The sequence below is a fragment of the Schistocerca nitens genome, chromosome 4 (genome assembly GCF_023898315.1).
Source record: "Schistocerca nitens isolate TAMUIC-IGC-003100 chromosome 4, iqSchNite1.1, whole genome shotgun sequence".
Classification (NCBI taxonomy): Eukaryota; Metazoa; Arthropoda; class Insecta; order Orthoptera; family Acrididae; genus Schistocerca; species Schistocerca nitens.
In genome coordinates, this window is record NC_064617.1 from 978,410,258 (window position 1) to 978,417,355 (window position 7,098).

Here is a 7,098-nt window from a genome sequence, read left to right on the forward strand (position 1 = left end):
AAAGACCACAAAGATAAGATAAGATAAGAGAGATTAGGGCTCGTACAGAGGCATATAGGCAGTCATTTTTCCCTCGTTCTGTCTGGGAGTGGAACAGGGAGAGAAGATGCTAGTTGTGGTACGAGGTACCCTCCGCCACGCACCGTATGGTCGATTGTGGAGTATATATGTAGATGTACTTACACAATCTACATCTACGGGAACGGCCTTGCCGCAGTGGTAACACCGGTTCCCGGCAGATCACCGAAGTTAAGCGCTGTCGGGCTGGGCTAGCACTCGGACGGGTGACCATCCGGTCTGCCGAGCGCTGTTGACAAGCGGCGTGCACTCAGCCCTTGTGAGGCAAACTCAGGAGCTACTCGATTGAGATGTAGTGGCTCCGCTCTCGAAAACTGACATACGGCCGGAAGGGCGGTGTTCTGACCACATGCCACTCCATATCCGATTCCAGTGACGCCTGTATGTGAGGGTGACACGACGGCCGGTCGACCTGTTCGGGCGGCGTTTAGTTGAGTTTATCTGTCCGTATAAGCCTCCTGACAGTGCGGGGCCGAGGGTACTTCAGGCACCACTATCTGATCCCCCTTTCCTGTTCCATTCGCGAATGGCGCGCGGGAAGAATGCGCGTAAACCTCTGTATTAGCTCTCATTTCTCGAATTTTCTCGCTGTGATCATTTCGCGAGATGTATGTCGAAGGAAGCAGTATGTTGTCCGAAACTTCTCGGAACGTTCTCTCTCGAAATTTCAGTAGTAAACAACTCCGCGACGCACGGCGCCTCCCTCGTAGCGTCTGCCACTCGAGTTTGTTGAACACCCCAACACCCCATATTCAAACCTAAGTTGAAACGTTCCGTTGTGTCACACTTCTTATATCTGGTGCAGGAGTTCTTCGCGGTGGATGAAAACTTTTCTGTTGAGTACATTATTTACTCGTATACTCTCTCACAATTTCTTTGTGTTTTAGTAATTCTTTCGTTTATGAGTATTTCTAATGAGCATTCTCAGAACTACGTACTGGCTCGTTTCATGACCAAGTAGCTGTGGCTCGCATTGTCCACGGAACCTGACAGATAAATAAATTCAGCGGCAATATTAAGAAATTGTATGAAATGGGACATAGATAATTTGAAACAACGAGATGTTGACAGCTTCAGAGGGAGCATTAGGTAACGACTGACGAGAACAGGGGAAAGGAATACAATAGAAGACGAATGGGTAGCTTTGAGAGATGCAATAGTGAAGGCAGCAGAGGATCAAACAGCTAAAAAGACAAGGCCTAGTAGAAATCCTCTGATAACACAGGAGATACCGAATCTAACTGATAAAAGGCAAAAATATATAAATGCAGTAAATGAAGCACGCGAAAGGCAATACAAACGTCTAAAAAATGAGGCTGAGAGGAACTGAAAAATGGCTAAACAGGAACGCCTAGAGTACAAACAAAACGATTCGGAACCATGTATCACTAGGGGAAAGATAGATGCTGCCTACAGAAAAATTAAAGACGCCTTTGGAGAAGAGAGAAGCAGCTGTAGGGATACGAAGAGCTCAGATGGAAAGGCAGTCCTAAGCGAGGAGAAGGGATATCAGAAAGTAGGAAGGAGTGTATAGAGAGTCTATACAAGGTAGATGTACTTGATGGCAATGTTGTGGAGATCGAAGAGTAACTAGATGAAGATGAGATGGGAGATATGATAATACGTGGAGAAATTCACGGAGCACTGAAAGACCTAAATCGAAACAAGGCTCCGGGAGCAGAAGATATTCCATCACAACTGCTGATAGCTTTGGGAGAGCCAGCTAAGACAAAACTGCCGGCCACGGTGGCCAAGCGGTTCTAGGCGCTTCAGTCCGGAACCGCGCGACTGTTACGGTCGCAAGTTCGAATCCTGCCTCGGGCATAGATGTGAGTGGTGTCCTTAGGTCAGTTAGGTTTAAGTAGTTCTAAGTTCTAGGGGACTGATGACCTCACATGTTAAGTCCCATAGTGCTCAGAGCCAAGACAAAACTCTTTCATCTGGTGTGCAAGATGTATGAGACAGGCGAACACCCTCAGATTTCAAGATGGATGTAATAATTCGCCGAAAGTAGACAGTTGCTGACAAGTCTGAAGATTACCGAACTATCACTTTAATAAGTTATGGTTGCGGAATACTAACACGAATTTATACAGGGTAATAGAGAAACTGGCAGGAGCTGACCTTGGGCAAGCTCAGTTTGGATTTCGGAGAAATGTAGGCACACGCAAGGCAATACTGACCCTACTACTTCTCTTACAAGATAGGTTAAAGAAAGGCAAACTTACGTTTTCGCATTTGTAGGCTTAGAGAAACCTTTTGACAATGTTGACTGGAATACTCTCTTTGAAATGCAGAAGGTAAGAGGGGCTAGGGTCGTAACAGTTCGGCTTAGCCCATACGAAAGTCTAATAGAACCCTTGTACGGTGATGTAGTTCTCGCGAAAGTAAATGAAAAGAGTCACGTTTTGACCGCCTACATCTGCTGGTAATTCCTTTTTCGCATCCGCTGACATCTTCAGAACATTTTCTGGTACTATACCTTAAAGTTATTTACAACACCCTATAAGGTAGCATTAACGCTGTGGCGTCGAAAAACATGAAGCCGGCCGCGGTGGCCGAGCGGTTCTAGGCGCTTCAGTCCGGAACCAAGCGGCTGCCACGGTCGCTGGTTCGAATCCTACCTCGGGCATGGATGTGTGTGATGTCCTTAGGTTAGTTAGGTTTAAGTAGTTCTAAGTTTAGGGGCCTGATGACCTGAGCTATTAAGTCCCATAGTGCTCAGAGCCATTTGAACCATTTTTTTAAAAACATCGAAAACATCTTGCGTCAACTGTTAATCTTCGTCAGTTGTCATAATCGAGTCTCAGCTTTTCGTGTGGAGTCACTCTACTACTCGTTGTTCGGTCTCTAAACGAAGTCGTGACAGGCGAGCAAAATGCAAACTGGTTGGACAAAACTCACAGGGACAGGACGTCCTGTTTGAATACGTGCCGTGTACGACGTCCGAATGTTGCAGAGACATGCGAAAGTGTAGACGCCCCTGAGCAGTCTGTTAAAAACGAGCTTGTACTGAAAACGAGTGTGCGTCGCACGCGAACTAATTTTAGACTTAATGTTAATCGTGCAGGACGTATAGGTAGTATAACGTACTGGAGTTACGGTTTATGAAGTCTTCAGCGTCTAGGGTGACTCTCCAACATCACAGAAACACTCTTCCCACACGTGGAAAATGTTCTAAGGTGTGTGATCTCTTATGGGACTTCACTACTAAGGTAATCAGTCCCTAAGCTTACACACTACTTAACCTAAATTATCCTACGGACAAACACACACACCCATGCCCGAGGGAGGACTCCAACCTCCGCGGGGATCAGCCGCACAGTCCATGACTGCAGCGCCCAGACCGCTCGGCTAATCCCGCGCGGCCCCACACGTGGAAACCACGCCGCACAGGACACGTGTTTCACGAACGGTCGTCTCGTTGGCTCTGCAGAGGCATACGGGGCGATCGTCGGAATGCTGCTGGTCAGACAGCCGCCAATGACGGGCGCCAGGAATCCATTTTTAGCACGACAGTACGGAGACAAATGCATCGCCTGTGCAAGAAACGTATACGCAATTGCGAATAGAAACCACCATCAGGTGTATATCGGAATGCCGACAGTGAAAATGTGTGACGAACTGGAACTCGAACCCGGATTTTCCGCTTCAAGCGAGCTGTCGCTTTAGCGCCTCGGCCATCCGTGCACGAATCACGGCCAGATCCAAACTTCAATACGTCGTCCTCCATGTTTCACAACCTCTTCTCGTACGTTACGTATATTCCAGTACAGGAAGCACATATTTCTTGAGAGTCGAGGTCCTGGTATTGGCGAATAAATACATTGCATTGTACACTACTGGCCATGAAAACTGCTACACCACGAAGATGACGTCCTACAGACGCGAAATTTAACCGACAAGAAGGACAGGCTGTGATATGCAAATGATTAGCTTTTCAGAGCATTGACACAAGGCTGGCGCCGGTGGCGACACATACAACGTGCTGACATGAGGGAAGCTTCCAGCCGATTTCTCATACACAAACAGCAGTTGACCGGCGTTGCCTGGTGAAACGGTGTTGTGATGCCTCGTGTAAGGAGGAGAAATGCGTACCATCACGTTTCCGACTTTGATAAAGGTCGGATTTTAGCCTATCGCGATTGCGGTTTATCGTATCGCGACATTACTGCTCGCGTTGGTCGAGATCCAATGACTGTTAGCAGAATATGGAATCGGTGGGTTCAGGAGGGTAATACGGAACGCCGTGCTGGAACCCAACGGCCTCGTATCACTAGCAGTCGAAATGACAGGCATCTTATCCGCATGGCTGTAACGGATCGTGCAGCCACGTCTCGATCCCTGAGTCAACAGATGGGTCCGTTTGCAAGACAACCATCTGCACGAACAGTTCGACGACGTTTGCAGCAGCATGGACTATCAGCTCGGAGACCGTGGCTGCGGTTACCCCTGACGCTGCATCACAGGCAGGAACGCCTGCGATGGTGTAGTCGACGACGAACCTGGGTGCACGAATGGCAAAACGTCATTTTTTCGGATGAATCCAGGTTCTGTTTACAACACCATGATCGGCGTGATGGTATGGGGTGCCACTGGTTACACGTCTCGGTCACCTCTTATTCGCATTGACGGCACTTTGAACAGTGGACGTTACATTTCAGATGTGTTACGACCCGTGGCTCTACCCTTCATTCGATCCCTGCCAAACCCTAAATTTCAGCAGGATAATGCACGACCGCACGTTGCAGGTTCTGTACGGGCCTTTCTGGATACATAAAATGTTCTGCTGCTGCTCCAGATCTCTCACCAATTGAAAACGTCTGGTAAATGGTGGCTGAGCAACTGGCTCGTCACAGTACGCCAGTCCCTACTCTTGATGAACTGTGGTATCGTGTTGAAGCTGCATGGGCAGCTGTACCTGTACACGCCATCCAAGCTCTGTTTGACTCAATGCCCAGGCGTATCAAGGCCGTTATTACGGCCAGAGGTGGTTGTTATGGGTGCTGATTTCTCAGGATATATGCACCCAAATTGCGTGAAAATGTAATCACATGCCAGTTCTAGTATAATGTATTTGTCCAACGAATACCCGTTTATGGTCTGCATTTCTTCTTGGTGTAGCAATTGTAATGGCCAGTAGTGTACTTCCTAATGACACAGCCACTGCTATTTCCCACCGGCATCAGATGGCCAACTGCTGCCCTACTGCGGTGCCACGTCCCTTGGTCACTCAGCGTATTTCCTGTTGACTCTTTGCCCTCTGTGCGTCTGGAACTCTCCGTCTCCTTCGCCCCAGACAGGAGAGATGGGAAGTGAAAAATCCCGAGATCTGTCCCAAAGAGCAGAAGATACGTGGATAGTGCGCTGCGGCTATTTAAAAGCAAATTCCTCAGGCAGCAGAGCGCTTCCACGAGTCCGATGATACGCCGTTGGCCGGTGGGTCACCCGTACTGCGCGCCTGCTTGCGTATGATGGAGAACTGGCCACCGGAGCTTACGTTAGCGTCCGGAGGGGGGGGGGGGGGGATCAATACCCCGGGCCGCAGCACGCGTGCTATGTGCAGTAATTGTGCCCCGTGGCGGCGGCCGGTAATTACCTGCAGCGTGCCGTCTCACCCTCAGCGTGCATTGCTGTCTGTCTTCCTCCCCACCACTGACACCTGGCACGACGCCGCTAAACCTCCAGTATTGATGGAGCGAGCCCAACTGCGCCCGTACGTTGAAGGGCACTTACATTACGAGGCGCAGAATCTAAATTCGCTAGAATTTACAAGTTAAACAAGTTTCATCATCGTCATTACTATTAACATTCCATTTGACATCCACTGCAGGCAGTCCCCCTTTAGCCTCCTCCAAGAGTTATGATCTTGACATAAACACACTGGAGAGAAATGTTGTGATCTCCAGGAGACATCGACAACGGCCTTGCCGCAGTGGATACACCGGTTCCCGTGAGATCACCGAAGTTAAGCGCAGTCGGGCGTGGTCGGCACTTGGATGGGTGACCATCCGGGCCGCCACGCCCTGTTGCCACTTTTCGGGGTGCGCTCAGCCTCGTGATGCCGACTGAGGAGCTACTCGACCGAACAGTAGCGGCTACAGTCACAGGAAACCATCATAATGACCGGGACAGCGGTGTGCTGACCCCCCTCCCCCCCTCCTATCCGCATCCTCAACTGAGGATGACACGGCGGTCGGATGATCCCGATGGGCCGCTTGTGGCCTGAAGACGGAGTGGCGGGAGACATCACTATAATAACGCGTCACATCGTCAAGGGTTGATAATGGCCTCAAGTGAGGAAGACAGCATAACCTTCAGCTATGTCTAGAGCAGCGCTGTATCAAAACAAGTAGTTTTGCTACAACTCATAAATGACGCAGTAAATTATACGATTACGGAAAGTACTGGTTGCAATGGTAGGGAGAGAAACATAAATGAATGTCTGAGAAGAAACTGGCAGCCGACGACGTCTTTTTTTTTGTTTGTTTCTTTTGCAAATAATTAGAACCGCATATCGTTCGCTGTTATGCCATTATGTATTCTGCATCCTTAAAAAATATAAATTGCGTTTTATAAGCAATAAAAATTAGTTGATGACGTAACTTCTGCTCTTCTATGTAACCAAAGTAATTACTTTTCATGAAAGTACAATTTACATGCACGAACATAATAATCCATATTATTATTGTTCTTTTTTGACTCTTTTTTAGCAAAAACATGATTCATACAAGCTCGGCGAAGTATTGAAGCCATGTTTGATATGTTTTTGTTTTGGGTTTATTTTTAAGTTTATTTATCTTTTTTTGAGGAAACCGTGTTGTCTAGCACTACATGATAAATCTGTGTTGCTTTTTGTATTTTTACTACAACATCCCTCTGTTTCACGCTAAAAATCAATAGTTTTAGAATAAAACCTAAATTAAATATTCAGAGTTTCAATTTTGCTATAAATACTTTTTACTTTTAAGTAACAGACACGAGCATAACTACGCAGAACAGAAGTGTTCCGTATGTTAT

The 7,098-nt window shown here is 47.7% G+C and overlaps 1 pseudogene; it reads left to right on the forward strand.

The window, feature by feature from the left end:
• Positions 1-5,995: 5,995 nt before the first annotated feature.
• LOC126253810 (5S ribosomal RNA) lies at positions 5,996-6,113 on the forward strand (annotated as a pseudogene).
• The last annotated feature ends 985 nt before the right edge of the window (positions 6,114-7,098 follow it).